Source organism: Dipodomys ordii, unplaced genomic scaffold (genome assembly GCF_000151885.1).
Source record: "Dipodomys ordii isolate 6190 unplaced genomic scaffold, Dord_2.0 Scaffold1, whole genome shotgun sequence".
Classification (NCBI taxonomy): Eukaryota; Metazoa; Chordata; class Mammalia; order Rodentia; family Heteromyidae; genus Dipodomys; species Dipodomys ordii.
Window position 1 is genome coordinate 9,997,544 of NW_012267217.1, and position 22,582 is coordinate 10,020,125.

Here is a 22,582-nt window from a genome sequence, read left to right on the forward strand (position 1 = left end):
GTTTTTGATCATTTAGGTAAATTCCCAAAAGTGGGATTGCTGGGTCACAGGGGAGCTCTATGTTGAGTCTTTTGAGAAACCTCTATACTGCTTTTCAAAGTAGTTGAAAAAGTTTACACTACCACTAGCAGTGCAGTAAGGATACCTTTTGGTCACATCTCCTCCAGCATGTGTTGTTACTAGGCATGTATATATATATATATATATATATATATATATATATATATTATTGTAAAAAAAACTGTACAGAGGGGTTACCATTACATGAGCAAGGTAATGAATGAGTACATTTCCTATCAAGCATTGTTACCTCCTCCTTTGTTTTTCCTCTACCATCCCTTCCCTCCCACCTCCACAACTACACTCTCCGACATCCTTCCTCCCTCTCCCCATTTAAATTGTAAAGTTTGTTTTTCAACATAGTGTCTTGTACATCTATTGTTACAATGGGTCAACCTGCATACTTATTTAAGCATTTTGCTTTTTCCCTTCCCCTCCCCAATCTAGAGAAGTGTATATACAAGATGCAGGGCACCAACATCAAATACAGTGAAAACAGGGTTATACCATTGGGAAGGAATATACAAAGAAACAAAAAAAATCACATGGTACATTATAAATATTTTAGGAGCAATAGCAAGAATGGAAAAAAACAAACAAAAAAACTTTTGTCCCTATCTTGGGGTTCATTTTGCTTGACATCATCTTATGTGGTTTCTTGATTACAGTCCTTCTAACTGGGATGAGATAGAATCTCAGTGTTGTTTTGATTTGCATTTCTTTTATGGCTAGAGAAGTTGAACATTTCTTCATATGTCTATTGGCGATTCTTTTTTTCCTCTTCAGAGAATTTTCTCTTTAAGTCTTTACCCCACGTATTTATTGGGCAGTTGTTTCTTCGATGATTTTTTTGTTGGGGGATTTAATTTTTGAGTTCTAATTATATTTTAGATATGAGACTCTTGTTCGTTGGATAACTAGTAAAGATCTTTCTCAATCTGTAGGCTCCCTATTGATCTTGCTAGGTATGTCCTTTGCCAAGGAAAAGTTCTGGCATTTCATGCAATCCCATTTGTCCAACCTTTCATTGATTTGTTGTGTTTCTTATTCTTTATTAAGAAAACTCCGACCTATGCCAAGGAGTCCTAAAGTTTCTTCTATACTTTCTTGTAATGTTTTCAGGGTGTTGGCTCTGACTTTGAGATCTTCGATCCATTTGGATCACCCTAGCTTTAGTTTTCTACAGGGTTAAATCAATTTTGTATGCACCTTTTACTAAAGAGGCTGTCTTCCATTCTATTATTTTTGGTTCCCTTGTTAAAGGTGGCATAGGTCTGTGGGTTCATTTCTGCATCTTCAGTTCTATTCCATTGGTCCTCAGGTCAGTTCTTATGCCAGTACCAAGCTGTTTTGATTATTATGGATTTGTAGTAGAGTTTGAAATTTGGTGTTGCTATTCCTCCATCACTTTTCTTTCTGCCAAGGATTCTTTCTGCTGTTTTGGGTCTTTTATTGTTCCATATGAATTTTTGGATTCCTTTTATTTCATTGAAGAATGATGATGGAATATTAATAAGTATCACATTGAATTTGTGGATAACCTTTGGCAGTATAGCCATTTTTACAATATTAATCCTCCCAATCCAGGAGCATGGTAGGTTTTTCCACTTCCTAAATTTGGCTTTAATTTCCTTTTTCAGGTTTTTTAAGTTTTCATCATGGAGATCCTTCACTTCTTTAGTTAAGTTAACTCCTAGGTATTTATTTTTTGTGGATCTATTAGAAAAGGAATTGCTTTCCTGATTTCAGACGCACTCTTCTCAATATTGGCATACAGAAAAGCTATTGATTTTTGAGGGTTAATTTTATACTCAGCTACCTTGCCATAGTTTTGAATCCGTTTCGGATAATTTGGGAGTGGAGTCTGTGGAATTCTTTAAGTACAAGATTATGTCATCTGTATAGTGGGAGAGTTTTACTTCTTTCCCCTTTCAGATTCCCTTTATGTGTGCATGTTTTCTTACTTCTGTAGCTAAGCATTCTAATACTAAATTGAAGAGAAGTAGAGTAGATGTCTTTGTCTCATTTCTGAGCTTAGAGGAAATAGCTTTAGCTCTTCACCATTAGATATAATGCTCGCTGTAGGTTGGTCATACACAGCCTCTAATATATTGAGGAATGTTCCATGGATTATTAGTTTTTCCAGGGCCTTCATCATAAAGTGGTGTTCGAGCTTGTCAAATGTTTTTTTCTGCATCTATTGAGGTAATTATGTGTTTCTTATCCTTGCCCTTGTTGCTATGATTAATTATATTAATTGATTTGTGTATATTGAACTAGCTTTGCATCCCTGAATGAAATGAATCCTGTTTGATCATGTTGTATGATTTTTTTGATGAGCTGTTGAAGTCGATTGGCCAAAATTTTGTTGAGATGTTTTGCATTGATGTTCATCAAAGAAATGTGACTATAGTTCGCTTTCTTTGAAGAGTCTTTGCCTGGGTTTGGGATGTGGGTTATGATGGCTTCATAGAAAGAGTTTGGTAGGGAACTTTCAGTTTCGATTTCATTGACAGTTGGAGGAATATTGGTGTGAGTTCTGCTTTGAAGGTCTTGTGGAATTAAGCTGTAAATCCATCACGTCCTGGGTTTTTCTTGGGTGGAAGGTCTCTTATTGCTGTTTCTATACCGATGCTTGATATTGGTCTGTTAAGTTGATTTAAATCATTTTGGTTTAGTTTCAGCATGAAACTAAAATCATACATTTCTTCCAGATTCTCAAACTTATTAGCAGAAAAGTTTGAGGAGTATTCCCTTATAATGTTGTGAATCTTGGTTGTTTCGTGGTGATATTTCCATTATCATCTCTGAGTTTATTTATTTGGGTGTATTCTCTTCTTTTTCTGATAAGATTTGCTAAGGGTCTGTCAATTTTGTTATTTTTTTTGAAGAACCAACTGTTTGTTTTTATGATTCTATTTTTTAAATCTAATTCATTTAATTCTGATTTAATTTTAATTATTTGTTTCCATCTACTGGATTGGGGTTTAGCTTGCTGTTCTTTATCAAACAGCTTCAGGTGTCTCATTATATTGTTGGTTTCAGATCTCTCCAATTTGTTGATGTAGGAACTCAGAGTTATAAACTTGCCTCTGAGTACTGCCTTTGCTGTGTCTCATGGGAGCTGATAATTGGTATATTCATTTTTGTTGAATATTATGAACATTTGAACTTCCTTTCTAATCTCTTCCATTACTCACTGGTCATTCAACAGTGTGTTGTTCAGCCTCCATACATTACAGGACTTCCTTTGGTAGCTTTTGGTGTTGAGTTCTAATTTTATTCCCCTGTGGCCTGAGAGAATGCAGGGCATGATTTCAATGTTTCTGAAATTGGAAAAATTTGCTTTGTGACCTAAAATGTGGTCTATTTTAGAGAATGTTCTTGGAGAAGAATGAGTATTCTGAAGTTGCTGGATGAAATATTCAGTAGATGTCTGAGAAGTTTTGTTGATCTAAGCAGTTGTTTAAGTCTAGTGTTTCTCTCTTGAGTTTTTGCTGGGTTGATCTATCCAGCAGGCATAATGGTGTGTTAAAGTCCACAGCAATTTATGTATTTGGATCTATGTGAGATTTGAGGGAAATGATGTTTCTTGGATAAATTTGGGTGCCCCATTTTTTGGTGAATAGATGTTTAGAATTGTAATATCCTCCTGAAGGGGGGATCCCTTAATGCATTTGTAGTGACCTTCTTTATCTCTTCTCAATAATTTTCCTTTGAAGTCTATTTTATTTGATATTAGGATTGCAGCTTCTGTCTGTTTATGGGGACTGTTGGTTTGGTAGATTGTATTCCAGCCTTTCATTTGCAGATTTTTTTTTTTTTGTGGGCATGGTGTGTCTTCTGAAGGTAGCAGTTAGAAGGATCTTGTTTTTTGAGCCAACTAGACAGTCTGTTGCTTAATTGGAGAATTAAGTCCATTAAAAGTTAGGACTGAGAGGTGTTTGGTGGTTCCTGCCATGTTATCCACCTTCTTGCAGGCTGTGCCAACTGGATTCTTCCTATGATTTTTGGATTCTCTTTTGGGGGTTGGTTTCTTGGCCTTCATTGTTATCTTGTTGATTTTATATGTGTAGGATATCTTTAGGTATCATTTGTAGGGCTCATTTTGTGGAGCTATATTGTTTCAGTTTTTCTTTGCTATGGAAGATTATTATCTGACCTTCTGTTAGGAAGGAGAGTTTAGCTGGGTACAGTATTCTTGGTTGATAGTTCTTTTTGTTTTTGTTTTTTGTTTTGTTCCCTTTAGTGTGTGGCATACATCATTTCAGGCACTTCTTGCTTTAATTGTGTCTGCTGAGAAATCTGAAGTTACTCTGATTAGTTTTTCTTTATAAGTGATTGATCTTTTCTCCTTGACAGCTTTAAGGATCCTTTGCTTTGTCTGAATTGACTCTGTGGGGATTACAATATGATGGTGGGATGTTCTGTTCTCATCTGGTCTATTTGGGGTTGTAAAGGCTTCTTGTATCTGAATAGGACTAACTTTTTCCATGTTTGGGAAGTTCTCTGCTAGGATCCTCTTAAATACAGTTTGATTTTACTAAATTTTAGCAAAATATTTATAGCAAAGGGGATGAAATGCAGATTGTTGGCAATAATTATGTTACCTCTAGAATAAATAGGAATGCTGGTCTATTGGAAAATCTTGAATTAAATACTTAATGTTACTTAAGAGAATGCTTACAGCTACACATTACAGAAACTCCACAATATACAAATAAGTGATGACTTAATTTTCACATGATGGATGCTTGTGAAGACTATGTGACTTATTTTAGTTCATATTAACATACACCAAACATAGCATCATATCCCATAATTTTTCTCTTAATGATTGGCTTACAAGGAAAAAAATGGTAGAAATTTGAGCACATTGTTGGATGGTTTGTAGAAAATTCCACATTCAATAATGTAATGCAAGGTATTTTAAACAATAAAAAGCCCTGATTTCTCTATCATATGTATAACACAATCGGTTTAAGCACAGGCAATTGATGAATTTGATTATATTCTCTTTGGATTTAAATCCAAGAAAATATAATAAAAAACAATACAATCATAAAGTGAGAAAAGGTTTCTATTTTTTTTGAGAAATACCATTTAGTAAACTATTAAATTAGGATAACAAACCAAAAAGACAAATGTGGTAGCATTTGACTCAATTTGTGTTATGTCAGAAAACTACAATCTTTATTTTCTATTCCATGTGAAGTTTTCTAAAGATGAAAATATTATTAATTTTATTCCAAAATTTATTATAGTCATTTTCCCCACAGATTTTCAGACATTCAGAACAATTCTTGAGTAAACTTCACTGCATTGATTTTTAAGGTAGACTAAAAAGCTACCATTACAATTATAAATCCCAGATATTCATGAGATGAAAAATTAAATTATAAAAGCAATGTTTTATAAGTAACAAAGCATAGTAAATGTCTTTTTTTTTACAAAAGACTGTGGATCATTGCATAAGAATGTATACTATGATCATTTCGTTATAAAATATACATTCCTGAAAAGTTTTTGTTAATTGCTTCTCCCATGTAAATTCATTTATGTACCAAACCAAATATGAAAAAAATAATTTCTTTCTCCTAAAATTCATTTTTTTCTTGAGAGAGTGCTATCCTATTTGAGAATGTACCTACCACTAAATATATATACTTAAAAATAAATATCTAGATAAATAATCACTAGTAAAATTCATACTTGCTATCTAGACAAACTCTCAGTAATTTTTTCATTTGTTACACAATTGGAAATTCCTCAATTGTAGCTTCTTAGTAAAGTTCCTTATGTTTATAAATGCTTCTGTTTTCCACTGGATTCCATCACTGTAACTCTGGGTATATAGGAATCCATAAAAAATTGCATGTGCTCAATACTAGCTTCCATGAAGAGACACAACTGGTTTCCCCTCTATCCAATAAACAACACATAAACAGGGAACTTCTTCTCTTTTTATGAATGTAATTATATCCTTGTTTCTTCATCTGATACACATGAAGTTAAATGCAAGTATAAAAGTTTCAGAGAAAGTGTCTAAGATGAAGCATAACACATACTTTATATTTCTATACTTTTCAAAAGGATCCATAATTAGAAAGAAGACACATATTTTCTCCTATGGATTCAGCTTCCTGTAAAATGAAATCAAGATCTCATGCTTGGATTCTCATATTCTAATAATATATATAAATGCGATTTCTCTCAGAGGTGGATCTCTATTTTTTAAGAGCCTTGGTTTTCTGCAGGTGGTGAAAGCTTTGAGTTTAAGAAGTGAAGACAAAGTATAGCTGCAGTAATGATGTTAATTCATTAACTAAAATATGGAAAAAATACACAGATTTAATCTGTTCACAGCTACACATGACTGTATTATTTGCCACCCATGCACATTGAAAGTATGAAGAGAAATGTTCTTCAGTGTGCATACCATTAAGTATGTATAAACACGTAATATTAAAAACTGACCTAGAGGATCATGTATAAAAATTGACATTTTGAGTATTACTAATATTATAATTTTACTTAATCCTTACCATTTGCAAAATTTTAATATCAAAATTATGATGCTTCATATATACAAAACTATATCTTAGTTTACTTTGGTTATATTCTATTAAGAAATTGCATTTTCAGACTAATTTAAAAGCCCATTCAAATTGTCCTTCAATTAAATATAAAAGTATGTCATTATAAATAAATCAGTAATATCAACTTGGTCTCTATAATTATGTGAATGATTTACACTAAAGTAATTAGCTTGCTACATAAAATATATAAGTATCATTGTGTGAGTTTCTAACTACATGAACTAGTAGTAACAGTGCGTGTGTGTGGGCATATGTGTGTGTGTGTGCAAAGGACAGAAAATATTTAAAATTCTTGAAACTTTATAATAATAGAGCTATATATATGTATATATATATATATATACCATTATGTTAAAAAGGATTATTTTATCATTATTTTAAATTAGTTCCTAAACTTTTATCAGTTGTAAACTTTTGTAGTATTTATCCAAATGAAATTTAAAACACTTTAATTCCAGGTAATTTGTTTCATATATTTTCATAAATAATCAGAAAATCGTATCACACATTATAGGTTTAAATTTTTAACTATTTGTGTTAATATTTATGTGTTCTTTGGGGGAAGGATATTAGTAGCCCTGAATGTAACAATGTAGTTTAATTCTGAATAAGGAGCAATTTCATTCTTCTCAGGGGAAAATACAAATTGTCATCAAAAGATGTAATTATGAAAAATAGATGACATTGGACATGGCCTGTGTGCGAATGCATTCCCCACACTCCTTTATTTCTTTTACTCTCAGTACAGAAAGGTGTTACTGTTTTTTGTTTTTGTTTTGTTTTTTTGTTTTTAATATACATTAAAGACCACATCCTCTCTGCAGGCTATTAAACAGGAAATCTGAATGTTAAGCCTCTGCAAAGATTTTATTATTATTATTAATAATAATATATCCTATCTGATGTGCTCAGTGTGTTTACAACTTGCCATAAAACAAGTTAAAACGTGCAGGCTAAATCTATTCCTAGAGATACATACCTGTAGATGAGTCATTCTTAAATGATGTAATTGTCTGGGTATTTTATGTCTCATGTCTAATGTTTTATGTGGAATCCATTTTTTAATCAGAGCACACACCATGTCATACCTCTGAATAGACCAATTACTGTCTGTGTACATGTTGCCAAGAACTGAAAACATATTTTCTTAGGAAGAGCAATTTGATTTTAGGATATTACACTCAGAAAATCATATCTATACCATCAAAGAATAAAATTAGATGAATACAATTTTTCCTCTTGTTTCTCAAAGCAGAATATTTAGGCAATAGCAGCAGAATCAAAAGAAAGGGAAAAGGAGAAAGCTCATCTGGCATCATTGGCTCATGCCTGTAATCCTAGCTACCCAGGAGGCTGAGATCCAAGGATCAGGATCTTAGTTCAAAGCCAGCCTGTGAAGCAATGTCTGTGAGCCCGTTATTAACAATAACAACCACAAGGTCAAAAGCAGAAGTATGACTCAGTGGTAGATTGTTCTCTTTGAGTGAAAATGTGTAATAACAGTGCCCAAGCCTGAGTTCAAAGGCCTCAGGACACACACAGACACACACCCAGACACCCAGACACATACACACACACACACACACACACACACACATACATGCAAGCACACAAGCACTCACTGAAGCATGTGCTCACGTGTCCACAAAAAATCACTTTTCTCTTGCATTTAACTTCTAACATAACAATGAATATACCTTGCAAAAATGAATTTATATATGTGTATATATATATATAGAGAGAGAGAGAGAGAGAGCAATTGTATTTGTGACTTAGGGAAGGGGTGGGTTGGGAAGGATGGGTGACAGTGTTCAAAGTGATGACATCAATCAAGTTGAATTGTACTTATAAACTACTGTGTTGAATGGCAACTCCTATGTACATTTACTTTAAAGATAATAAAAATATTTTGACAGATTTGGTTTTAAAAAGTGTTAATATGAATGATAAGTGAACCTGCTAAAGGAGAAAAACTAAAAAATACAACAAAAAACAAAAACAAAAACAAAACAGTAACAACAATAATAACAACAACAAAAACCTGCAACAATGACGAGCTTGCCTCAGAAATTTTAAATGACAAGAGTATATTCCAAGGTTATTATATGGTCCAAAATGCTCCATTGAAAACAGGTTGACCCATTGTAACAATGAGATGTACAAGACACTATGTTGAAAACATACTTTATACCTTTGATGGGTGGAGTAGTTGAAGTGGGAGGGGAGGGATGGTAGGGGAAAAACTAAGGAGGAGAAACCAATGCTGAGTAGGAAATGTACTCATTACCTTGCTCATGTAACTGTAACTCCTCTGTACAATATTTTTACAATAAAACATGTACAAAAATAAGAAAAAAACATACAAAAAAAGAAAACATTTTCTATGGCCCTAAAACAGTGTACTTCTCTATTATTTTATTCACTCTCTCAAGTAAATGTGTTGAAGATATTATGTTTTCTCCGATAATTAGGGAAATAGATCTTTCTATGAGACACCTTTTATATTCATTCATCTTTTAGAGTTACTTTCAAATATGAAGATCACAATGTTTACTAAAATTGTACATATTTTAACTATTCAATAAATGGAATTTCTGGATGTTGTCAAGAATGTACATGACAGTATGTTGAAAATGATCTTTACAAATGGGGGGGAGAAGGGGGAGGATTTGGGGAAGTGGGGAGGAAAGCGATGGTAGGGCAAAAATAAAGGAGGGTGGAACAATGCTCCATAGGAAATGGACTCATTACCTTGCTCATGTGACAATAACCCCTCTGTACAGTATCTTTACAATAAATATATAATAAAATATTCATGAAGAATATCATAAATATTAAAATTTAAATCCATACTAAACAAGAAAATCTGTAGCAGGAATCTTAATGATGATAATGTTTTTTCAAAAAGAATGTGGCCTGTCACAGGTGGTTCACAGCTGTAAGCCTAGGTACTCAGATGCTGAGATCTGAGAATCATAGTTCAAAGCCAGTCCAGGAAGTAAAGTCTGTGAGACTCCAATTAACTACCAGAAAACTGGACGTGGCACTGTGGCTCAAAGTAATAAAGTGTTAGCCTTTAGCAAAATAGGTCAGTGTCAGCACCCAGATCCTGAGTTTAAACCCTATGACTGAAAAAGAATGTGATCTTATAAAAGCACTTGGATTTCAGTTAGAATTCCTCATTAAGTTTTATAGAATATAGATTTATATATTGACATAATAATACTATAAATTCAGAATTCTTCTATATCCTTTTATAAAAATATCAAGATTACATGGTTAAAGACATGGCTTCTCCATATTGAATTTTGAAGAACATTCATGTTACCACATGATGGCATAATATGATATAATAATTACACACATATATGTGTATTATATCTATATTTGGTAAATGAATAGATATGCCCATATATTTCCATTGCAATACACTATTCATTTCATTTATCATAGCAGAAAATGTTATGCAATCATACATAATACTCCCAAAACTGAAAAACTGTTGATAAGTATCTATGATTTCTACAGGTTGAAAACTATGTATGATGACAAATAATGCAATGTTTTCATCAAGTTTAATTTGAAGTTTAAATGAAGATATTTATCAAAGTCATCAAAATATTTGTGAAATCACATAATTGATATTTTCCAAACAATTGAATTGCTTTGCAATAGACTAAGACTTTCTCCTTTTTGAGAGATAAAACATTGAATCGTGCCTGGTCCATAGAGTTTTCTATGTTCTCACACTATTCAACAATTTCATCTTGGTTAAAGAGTTTCTTTAGTTATTTCATTTTGAATTGTTTAGTCATTTTTTTTCCATTTGTAATCATCTTCAATTATCTCTGGGAACAAATTACATATATTCATTTTTTCCTTGTAGTTGTATAGAGTTCTTGGGATGGAAGCAGCATCAGCTGTCCTTGCTTTCTTGTCTCCGCAGTAGTCTGATTTCTTCCCTGACCACTTTTCAATCTGCTCTTATTGAACTATAAATGCTTCAGGTCAAGACTTACGTTGTTCGGTTTAAATTTCATTATTTTTTTAACCCTCTGAAATATTTTGGTCATTCTGACTTTTATTTTTATTAGTGTCTGTGCAAAAATGATGCACTTCATATTAGGGATTTTTTGGTGCTATTACATTTTTCATTCTCTATTGTGTTACACGTTAAAAAAAAAACCTGACATTGAAAATGTCACTGTGTGGGAGGGTGGAAAAATGAGATACAGAAAGTATACACTGAAAGGTACACAGAAATTATAGGTTATACTGTCAGTAGTGAATTAGTTACTCTGAATTGTTAACTAATTCATCTTTCTAAAATGATCTGTATTAGGATTATTTCACTTTTCCTCAGTCTTGTTTCTGTATGTCTGTTTCAAATATGGATGATGTCAGTCTAAGGTCTGCTAGTAACATCTATTGTCACTAAGTGAATCACTTAGATCCACTAATCGCTATAAAAAGAGAATATATATTAAGGGTAACAGAGTGTGATTTAATAGAGGAAAAATTCTGATAGAGTACTTTTTATAATCTGGAGGGCTATGGGAGATCACTGAAACTGGACAGATTGAATTTCTGAATTGAAAATTTTACTATTCTTATTCTTGTAATAAACAGTACAATATAAGTAACCAAGTGGGGATAAATACATGCTGAGAGTACATTCCATTAGAGAGTTAGTTATCTTGAAGTTACCAAAGACGTGGAGACAGGCAGGAGAATGGAAAAGAATATTTGATTATTAAAATAATAAATAAGAGGGAAAATTTAAGCTATCCTTTGATTGAAGGTGACTTACAGAGAGAAGCTTGAGCTAAAAGTGGGGCATTCTCTGTGGCTGGTTTGGACAACATATCTAACTTCCTTATTTTGTGGACATAGGAACAAGTTAGAGTAGATGAAATTCCTTGATTAGATCTTGATGGCTCTGGACTTATTGTTAAAGTGGCTGGGCTTTGAATTTATACTGTGGTTGTTACAGAAGTTTTGAAGTGTTCTGTTTCCATTTATGGCCTTGCCATTTACCATTCATTACATCAGAATGCATGATTTGAACAGAGTAAATTTTATAGCAGGTTTTCCACTGTACAACTATGAATATACTGGTTTTCCATTAAATAAATCAGTTTAGATATTTTGTCAAGAATGTTATAGTTTCTGCTTGGTTTTTCTTTGTCTGTTTTGAAGTTGGTAGATATTGTAAAAGTTGTGGTTTATATTGTAATTCCCAAGTCTCCCCTAACACCTTAGCAGTCAGCAGGACTGTTTTTCACATATCACAAAGTACAAATAGACATCCCGACCTGGAAGCTTCAAAGGATCTTGAAACAGATACATCAACTCATTCCTTTCTTCCAGAAAATGTTTGATTCTTTTGCTGACTGAGTACTGGCTGAACTCTTGTTAATTTTGATTTCTGCTGACTTAGGAAGTTTAACAAGAAATGCATTATGGTATGATCGTAACTGTTATATCTTATTCCAGTCCTTCTCTACTCATTTTACCCATTTACTAAATACTGTATATATAGAGAACACTAGATTGATGTTAAAAATATTATGGAGGCTGGGAAGGTGGCTCAGTGGTAGAGTGTTTGCCTCACATACATGAGGCCCTGGGTTCAATTCCTTCACACCATATAAGCAGAAAATGCTGGAAGTGGTGCTGTGGCTCAAGTGGTAGAGCATTAGCCTTGAGCTAAAGAATTGAGGGACAGCTTTCAGGCCCAGAGTTGAAGCTCCATGACGGACCAAAAAAAAGTGTTATGAATTATATATTTCATATGTAGTGAATCACAAGCAGCATAACCCACTCATGTCTTATTTAATACACATGTCCAGAGCTCCCACTTTATTATGCCATATACAAGTCTACAAAGACTGAAATATTTCCTGAATTTCACAAATGCTTCAATACCATCGTCTATGTGTTCCCTTCGTACATTTTTTCCATCTGTGAATTTTTAATTCATCTGAAACTTCACATCCCGGCTGTAATTTATCTTTGCCTTCCTCAGATATAACTAATTATTGTCTCTCCGTGTGCTTCTAACACTTCATCCAAGTGTGCTTGTGGGACACTTTAACAGATTATATTAATATCTGGACACACCACTTTAAGGGTCTTATGTCACTTTTTAGGGTCCCCATTGTACAGATGAGACTTAGTCTTAGGGAAATATTAGCTTCTGAGCAAAAAAAAAAAAGTACCTACTTTTACTATGTATAAATTTGCTATCTACTGTCTTCAAAGACTCTAGTGTTAAACCGGTGTGTTTAGCCTGAGTACTTTGCATTATAAGCAGAGGGTTAGGCAATCATTTTGTAAATTCCCTGTATAGCAAACGCCTCTCTTAAGACTGGGAAGAAACCCAATAAGCATGACAAATTCTTAAAATACTGATGACATTTTAGAAATATCCTAGAATTTTTTTAAGTCTTTGAAATATTTGCCATATATATTTAACTTTTTCTTAAGATCTTATCTATGGTAAAAACAAAAACAAATGTATATTCCTATTTATAGATACGTTCCTGTATTTAGAAAAATAAAAAGAATATAATAAAAGATTAATAAAACAAATTCATGAATTCAACAAAGTTTCAGAATTAATATAAATTTGTGGAAATAGTCTGTACATTCCTGAATAACAGAAATATGTCTACCATATATAATTGGAAAATCATTAGGTATATTGAAAAGAAATAAAATCAATCAGCTCCACTTCTGTGTTCATTCTGCTATTTTTATAATATTGAAGAAAAGGAATCGACCAAGTATCAATAAACAGATTATCTGATTTAAAATTATAGTATGTAAGAAACCTGGAATAATACTCAGCCTCATAAATGAATAAAACCTTGTCATTTGTGACAATATACATCCATTACAGTTCATCATATTAAATTATCCACACAGTTAAAAAAAAAGCAAGTACCACAGGATCTTGATCATGTGTGAATTCTAAAACTGTAGGTATCAAATAAGTTGGAAAGTAGAATGCTAGTTACTCAAAGGCTGTGAAGGTTAGAAAATAAGAAAGTTTTACCCTCACACACTAAGTTGCAAGTAGATAGGAATAATAAATCCAGCTCTGATGGACTCATGTACTGTATACCTGAGAAATTAGAAGGAAGCAATATTAAATGTTTTCACTATGAAAGAAATGATAATGATAAGGAACTGAGAGGTGGCTTTACACACTACACACTTTCATCAAAACATCACATCACACAAGTTTTTGTGTCAGTTAAAACAAACTTCACAAAAAATATTAACTTGCAATTTAATTTTTGTCATTATCTTTATGTAGTTGAACAAAGGAGTTGCCATTTAACAAAACAGTTTATGATTACACTATATCGTTCAGCCTTCTCACCCATTCTTCCCCTATCCTTCTTTCCCTCATTTTTCTTAATTTTGTAGGATATAGACTGGATTCTTGATTTCATTTCCCCTCTCTTCTCTTTATTTGTATATGTCTTGCCCCTGGACTCTATCCTACCTATTTTGAGTACCTGCTCCCTGGTGTTTTATTTTGGTGAACTTTTGATTTTGCTTTTCTCAGGAATTACACTACTTTTGGAGTTTGCCAATTAAAGTCATCAGGAGATTTAGAAAAAGATGGAAGATCTAAATAGGATATTTGAAGCCATAGATAGATAAGGCAAAACTCAAGTTATTTTTGTTAACTTTGAAGATTGATTGGTACTACTTGAATGAAGCCTAGCCAATAAAATTACCAGCCTAAGTTGAAACTAGTTCAAAGTATTGAGAAGCACTCGGTTTTTGAAATTATCTTCAGGGATTTGCTAGCAATCTAGTAACTGAATTTAAATGGTCTTTTATGTAAAAAGGTTTGAGTCTAGGATACAAAATATGCACATATTTGTACTGTTTTAAGCTCAGACTGGGATAATTTTGTGCAATATTGTACTAGTTACAGAAACCCCAAGAGAATATAATACTAATTAAATGACTGGTATAGATTTACAAATAAACCCTTTCTAAAGTAGTAAATAATGGTTGTATCAATACCAGATGATGTTTCTAATGTTGAAAATAATACGTTGATTTTGGCCCCTTCTTATCTACCATACATCAAAATATCCAGGCATAATTTGCATCCAGTTTCGAACATATATTTCCTCTCAGAGCTATATTTTGCAACAAAGTGTAGGGTAGCAGTTGGATATAATTTTTCCATAATAGAAATAGCAAAATATCTTTCCTGTTAGCCCATAACCAACAATATTCATATCAAAATGCACCTATTTAATGAAAACTGTGGCTGCTTTTATGCACTTTTATAGTAGTTTGATCATATTTTGGCATAATCAGCTCCAAAGTAAATCTAGTATATGTCTCAATGGAAAGTGTTAAAGCTGAATAAAAAATTGCAGAGATCCAGTTTTCTCCTGCACAATTTTTAAAATGATGCTCAAAATTATACAGAACTATGCTGCTTAGGCACTTCTTTAATGAATCTGAGTGAATGATAGTGCTTTCTTATGAACAAACAGTCACATTGAAACAGTAAAGTGGAAAAGAGGATTCAGAGAATTGCATTATGCTAATCCCAAGGAACTAATTCCTGTGATGTAGTACAAGAACATTCTATATCCCATTCACTTCAAATAAGAAAATAAACTGCAGATACTCTGCTGAAGTCACTGCTACTTCACAGTATATTCAGCAAATCAATGTAATAGGCATTCACTTTTTTTTTTTTGGTCATAGGGGTTATATGGAGGTTGTCAGAGTTTCAAAACTATTAATTTTGCAAAAGAGAAGATAATTTGAATGCATATATAAAAATAAATACATATGTAGATAGATACTGATACATAATTAAGATCTCACCCACAATATGAACTACAGTAATCAGACAAGCATGTATAGTATTGAATTTATTTTAATTTTGCATAGTTTTGTTATTAGACTTCAGTTTAAATATCATGTTACATGGTACACTTAATGAAAAATAAATATAGAAGCATCTGAACACACTTTTTTTGTTTGTTTGTTGGTCGTAGTAGGGCTTGAACTGTGGGCCTGGGCGCTGTCCCTGCGCTCTTCAGCTCAAGGCGAGCGTTCTACCTCTTGAGCCACAACACCACTTCCAGTTTTCTAGTGGTTTATTGGGGATCAGAGTCTCACGGAATTTTCTGCCCTGGCTGTCTTTGAACCACGATCCTCAGACCTCAGCCTCCTGAGTAGCTAGATTACAGGCATGAGCCACTGGCGCCCAGCTTGAACAAATATTTTTATTGCAGGGATTTAGAATGAATGAGAATTCCCATGGAATAAATGTCTTATTTTCCATTTACTATGTGAATACATTTATGGATGTATTCACATGAGGATTTTGATTTTTCATTCATACTCTTACCAAATGTCACAGTTTGCATTTGATGTAATTAATATCAATTGTCTCTGTAAGATTCATGCTCAGTCAATACATCAAATGTGTTTATGTCCTGTTAGTTGTAGCAGAAACACATGGGTTTGATCTAGTTGAAAACCTTTATTAACATGTTTATTGTAAACAATATACTTGATTTCAAGTGGCCTGTATAGTCTAAATATACAAAGAATATTGTAAAAGTTCGTACCAAAGTCTCATCAAATGTGTGTGTGTGTGTGTGTGTGTGTGTGTGTGTGTGTGTGTGCTTTTAGAATTTTCCTGGCAAAATCTTTCAGAAATACATTAGCTGCTAAGCTCAAATAATTCTCTTGAGAGTCTAGCATATTGAAATGATTTGAAAGAGGAAGATTTTGCAAATATACCTGCTTCTTCTCCTAACAATTTTTTTATTATAATGCTATTATGAAACCTATATTATGTTCTAGAATAACCATTAGTGTGTATATAAAAGAGCATATCCTAGAATTAAATGATTTTATTCAAATTTTACTCCATCTAATTTGAAATATAGGACTATGAGTTGGTTACTGATCCTAGCAATATAGCCATGTGTTCAACCATGAAACAAAGATGATAATAAAATCTTTCTAATAAGTTTCTTAAAGTACACAGTTTTCTAAGATTAGAAATGGATAAACTTATATAAATATAAAATTAATATTTATAATTTAACTCCACACTTAATGGTGGAGGCATTTAATGATGTTAAATTTGTTTAAAGAGTATTTGAAAAATTATAGAGAATAGAAACAGGTAGGCAAAGTGTTTGTTAGAGTTCTAGGTTAAATTCAAAACTGTTGATGTCCAACTTGGTCAAAAAAACTATAATATTTGGGTTCTTGTTACAGAAATTACTACATCATTGCTAACCATAATTCCACTAGTTAACAACTTTATTTTTTCTGCTTATGTGGTGCTGAGGAATCGAACCCAGGGCCTCATGCATGCAAGGCAAGCACTCTACCACTAAGCCACCTTCCCAACCCTCGTTAACAGCTTTTTATAGAAGGATGACTGTATCTTCCTAAATAAGCCCATCACTGTATTGAAAAATACTCATTGAGAAAACCTCTTCTACCTATGTATAAGATACATATGTTCCAACAATTGTTCTACTATGATTGTAATATCCGAATACCATTCTTGTCTTACTATATCTAGGCTATTTACATAAGTAAAATAATTTTAAATAAATGAGTTTTCATTGCAAGTCAACTGCAAACTCTTTTGGTAACTAATAATTATGTTAAATAAGTGGTCTCTGTTTTGCCAAGTTTCAAAAGAAATAATAAATTGATGTCATAAAACTTTATGCATTATACTATGCCTCTGAAACTGGAATTAGTACCATGACACATTCAGTCCAATTTCAATGGCTACTTAGCAAATTTAGGCAAATTTCTCATGCACTGAGACTCCTCAGGAAGTTTTAACATCCTCCATTTGCTAAACAGTGAATTTCCTACCAAGTGGGGGCAAGGCTGTATAATTTGGGTAATGTCAGTCTTCCTGAAAAAAATTGTATAATTTATCTCTAACTTTAAAATTAGTCCCTATGCTTTAATAGATGCTTGTCAAATGAGGTTAAAGAGTATTATTTTCTAAATTATCTTCTCAAATATGACTTTAGATGAATTATTGATTTATCCAATTATATCTTAGTAAGATGGAATACAGTCTTATCACTTCTATCCAAAGAATTGATTATCACTATTTGTGAGCAGAATGTAGAAAATTATATCTATTTTTTAGAGGACAGTGAAAATTAGACATTAATTTAAAATTATTTGTTTCAGTTTACAAAAAAATAACATGCAATAGTGCAATAGATATTGCTTAAAAGAGCTACATAAAACACTAAAAAATGACAATGGTATTCTGAGTTTTAACTCTAGATGTGATAAGAAAACAATGATTGGATTTACCATCTAATACAAATGCTTACCTAAACATTTCCACTAATACTTTTGAGAATGTGAACTGAGAAAAGAAAATAAGAAAGAAGAGTCTTGTGAATAGAACCATTAACAGAGAGGCAAAGATTAGTTTTGACTAGTGATGTGAGTCAGAAAAAACATTTCCACTGACAATAAGAAAATTTAGAATACCCTGAATTACCTAAGAACCAGGTATGAAAGAAATTATATGAGTATGACCCATAGTGGAGGAAAATGTAATAAAAATAAATACTTAGTCCACAATCATACATATGATAAAATTATTAGAAATCCACAATTTATAATTAGTAACTGTGTTAAAATATGAACACATGCAAACATGAAATTAATATACAGATGAAAAATAGAATTTCTAAGATGAAGATAAGTGTATTGTATGGTATTTAGAGTATAAGAAAAGTATTTTTCTCTTCTGTGTCAGAAGGCAGTGATATCTTTTACTCTGGAGATGCTGGATTACCTTCTCAGTTTGAGTGTTTTCTTGCCAACAGTCTCACTTCCCCCAGAAGAAGCTTCTAAAGAAGAAGCAACTGAAAACAAAGGCCACAACAAAAGACACTTTCAGGAATTCCCCTACACAAACTATGTGGGATTATGTGTGCATCTTATGGAAGTAAAAACTTCAGGTAAAACCAACGTTTTTGATCAAAATCTGATAAAAAAAAATCCTGAAGAAAAGGTCCCAAGATTCCAGCATACAGAACTTTTTGGTTTGTTTTGTTTTCTTGTTTTTTTTTTCATTTTATTTATTTATTTTTTTATTGTGAACATACTGTACAAAGGGGTTACAATTACATTGGCAAGATAATGAGTACATTTTTTATCAAGCATTGCATCCTCCTCCTTTGTTTCCCCTTCCCATCCTTCCCATCCCATTCTCCCTCCCCACCCAAACCTCCCCGCCACCCCCTCCCACCAAAGTTGTAAAGTTCGTTTTCAACATAACGACTTGCACATCTCATTGCTGCAATGGGTCCACCTGTATCCCTATTTAAACGATTTGTTTTTCCCCTTCTCCTCCACAAATTATACGGACATCAAATACAATGAAAGCTGGGGTTATACTGTGGGGGAGGGACATACAAAGCAACAAAGAAATAATCTTATAAATGTGTTAGAAACAATTGCATGAAAGAAAAAAAAAAACATTTGAATACATATCTTAGGGTTAATTTCCCTAATATCACCTTACCTGACCTTTTCTGCTTGACTCAGACATATACTAGATATTACAAATAAGGGAAACCTGGGACCTACGTTTTTTTGGCCTGGCTTACTTCACTTAATATAATTTTTTCCAAGCCTTTCCATTTCCTAACAAATGGGGCAATGTCATTCTTTCTGATGGAGGCATAGAATTCTATTGTGTATATATACCACATTATCTTGATCTGTTCATCTACTGAGGGGCATCTGGGTTGGTTCCATATCTTAGCTGTAGTAAAGAATGCTGCAATAATAAACATAGTCATGCTGGTAGCTTTACTGTGTGCTTGTTTGATTTCAACTGGTAAATGTGTGTTAATTTATTGTCTAAAAAATAACTAATAAAACTGGTAGACTTCATATACTTTGAAACAGACAGAAAACCTGTTGTATTTTTTACTTTCTGATTTTGTAGCAAACAAATGCATCTTTCTCTTTATGTAAAAATGTCTATCTTTGAATGCCTAGTTGCATGAATGTCATTTTAGATAGGAATTGGGATTCTGAGATTTAATTGTGCTCAGGGGTCTAAAGTAGGAGTTTGTCCTAGAATAGCTGATTAGGCAATTGCAAGGGTCCTTGAGAGGGAAAACATGAAGGAAGAGTCGAAAAAAGCAGATGACTCTGCAAGGAGTTATTTCCTCCTTGCAAGACACCTGTGAGCCAAGGACTGGGTATTGGCTTCACTAAGTGGAAAATAACAAAATAAATACATTGAGTTGTCTGCCAGAGCCTACAGCAGATATGTTGTGTTACGGTAACCATTATTTGTGCCCACTGACATCCAATTTGTATTTTTTACTTTTAGCATTATAAGATAATGAGTTTGTAGTGTTTTAAGTCACACAATTTGTGGTCATGAGTTACTATAGTGATAAAATGCTAATGTAAATTCTATTATCAAAAATATCTACTCCTTCCATATCTCTCATGCAGTTATACTTCCTCCGGCTTTATCTTTCATAGATTCTTAGGGAACCCAAATGTTTACATTAGGAACATTATAGACACAATTCTTGACACACCATTTTCTACACTTTCTTTTTTTGTATATAGTTATATTTTAAAGATACTGTACAGAGGGGTTACAGTTACATGACTAAGGTAATGAGTACATTTCCTACTGAGCTTTGTTACCTCCTCCTTTGTTTTTCTCCTACCATCCCTTCCCTCCCTGCTTCCCCAACTCCTCCCTCCCTCCTTTTCAACCTAGTGTCTCATACATCTCAATGTTGCATGGGTCAACCTGTGTCCTTATTTCAGAATATTTCCCTTCCCCTCCCCAATTAGAAAAATGTATATACAAGAGGCAGGGCATTATAATCTAATACAGTGAAAACAGGGGTTATATCACGGGGGAAGAACATACAAAAGAAACAAAACAATCACATATTACACTATGAGTACATTAAAAACAACAACAAAAAAGAAAAAAAACAAAAAAACCCAATTGTGTCCCTATCTTCAGGTTCATTTCACTTAAAAAACATCTTTTATAGTCATATGTATATAGCTTTTTATATTTTTTGACTTATTGCAAATGATGGAAAACATGGGATCTATGTTTCTTTGGGTCTGGCTTACTTTACTTAAAATAATTTTTCCATATATATAGAGAGACAGACAGACAGACAGACAGAGACAGAGATGGGGGGGAGAAAGAGAGAGAGAGAGAGGGAAGGAGGGAGGGAGAGGGAGAGGGAGAGGGAGAGGGAGAGGGAGACTATCTTTCTATGTGTAGTTCTATTTCTCTGGCATTTCTCAGAGTATTACCTAAAACACTCATTTCCTGATCTAGAGCTTGAAACTTAGAGTGTGAGTGCTGTCTCTGAGCATTTTTGCTAGTGTTCTACCACTTGAGCCACAGCTCTACTTCAAGCTTCTTGCTGGTTAATTGGGAGATAAGAGTGTCGCAGACTTATATCATAGACCTAGAGTTCCAGATTGGCACATTTTGCAAAAAAATTTAAAATGCAACCTGCATGTCTAAAAGCAAAGATATATTTTAGTTCACAAACTTATTGACACATTTTATTTCATAGGTAATATGTATTGAGATGTTGATCCTTAAAGTAGTTACTTAATTCAGAAACGTGCCTCCATGTTTTTATTTTCATTGGTACTGCAAACATAATATCTATTGGCATTTTGTTCTGTGTATTTTAGTGCTACTGCCTACTAATTTATAAATCATATGCATTAAAATTAGCTACTAAGCATTCAGGGTAATCTTTTATGTTTGTAAGTTTTAGGGAAACATCTGTCCCTTTTAAAATACTTAATACTCCTTTAGAAATTGTTGTTTTGTTTCTTTAAGATTTTTTTTCTTGAGAAAATGTATAAGAAACCACGAGAAAAAGAAAATAAAATGCCATGTTATTCTGATTTACTCTTTTTAGGTGACTGGGAGTAAAGTTTGCTTATTTTAATATTATTTTTTAAACCAAAGATGTTCTAGCCATCATTATTTATTTATTTTCTTTAGCTATGTGATATTTAACCTTAAACTTAGCCTGTTCAGGAATGTGCCACCTTTATAGATGATGCAGTCTTTTCTAGATGATCAAGTATAATTTTCCTCAATTGAAAACCTTAGCTTTCATTGTTTAGGGAGGTAACTGCCTTCAAAATTATCGTCAGTGAACTCCTTACTTGCTGGAAGTGATCATTTTTTTCTTGACTTACTTTTACCCTGGTTATACCTCTCAACTTTGCCCCAACCAAGAAATGAGGCCTCTGTGGTCAGTGACTCTGCTATACTTTTTTATATATTTATGAAATGATATTTCTGACAGGTTCTTAGTCTGATTTAGCTTTAGAGCACTGAGTTCTTAGTCTGACACATGAAGTAACTAATGACTGGATTAAGGGTGCACATCCTTCTTCCATTTTGTATTTATTTCTGCTCAAGCCATTTTCTTTCTAGTTACTCTACAGTTTACTTGGCTTCCAAGAGAGGTTAGACTGAATTTTTGACAAGGAATTGAAACTAATACTATAGCAAAGCATAACCTTGTAGGAAAAATTATTTCCAAGTAGGACAGTTATGCATATTGATGAAACTGCATTCTGGAATAAGAGGAAACATTTATGAGAACTGGGTTGACCTCCTACAGTGTTATGGTAATAACAACTTCTCTAAAACCCTGGAGAACTAGGATTGAGTTAATGATTGAACATTCCATAAAAATAACTAGGACTGTTTAGGCATAACTTTTTCTCTTACCTCTAATTCTTTCCCTGTTTAAACTCATTGTTTAGGTCTGTTACCTGATGATGGTTGTTTTATTCAGTGTATTAAGAGTATAGGAAGACCTGAC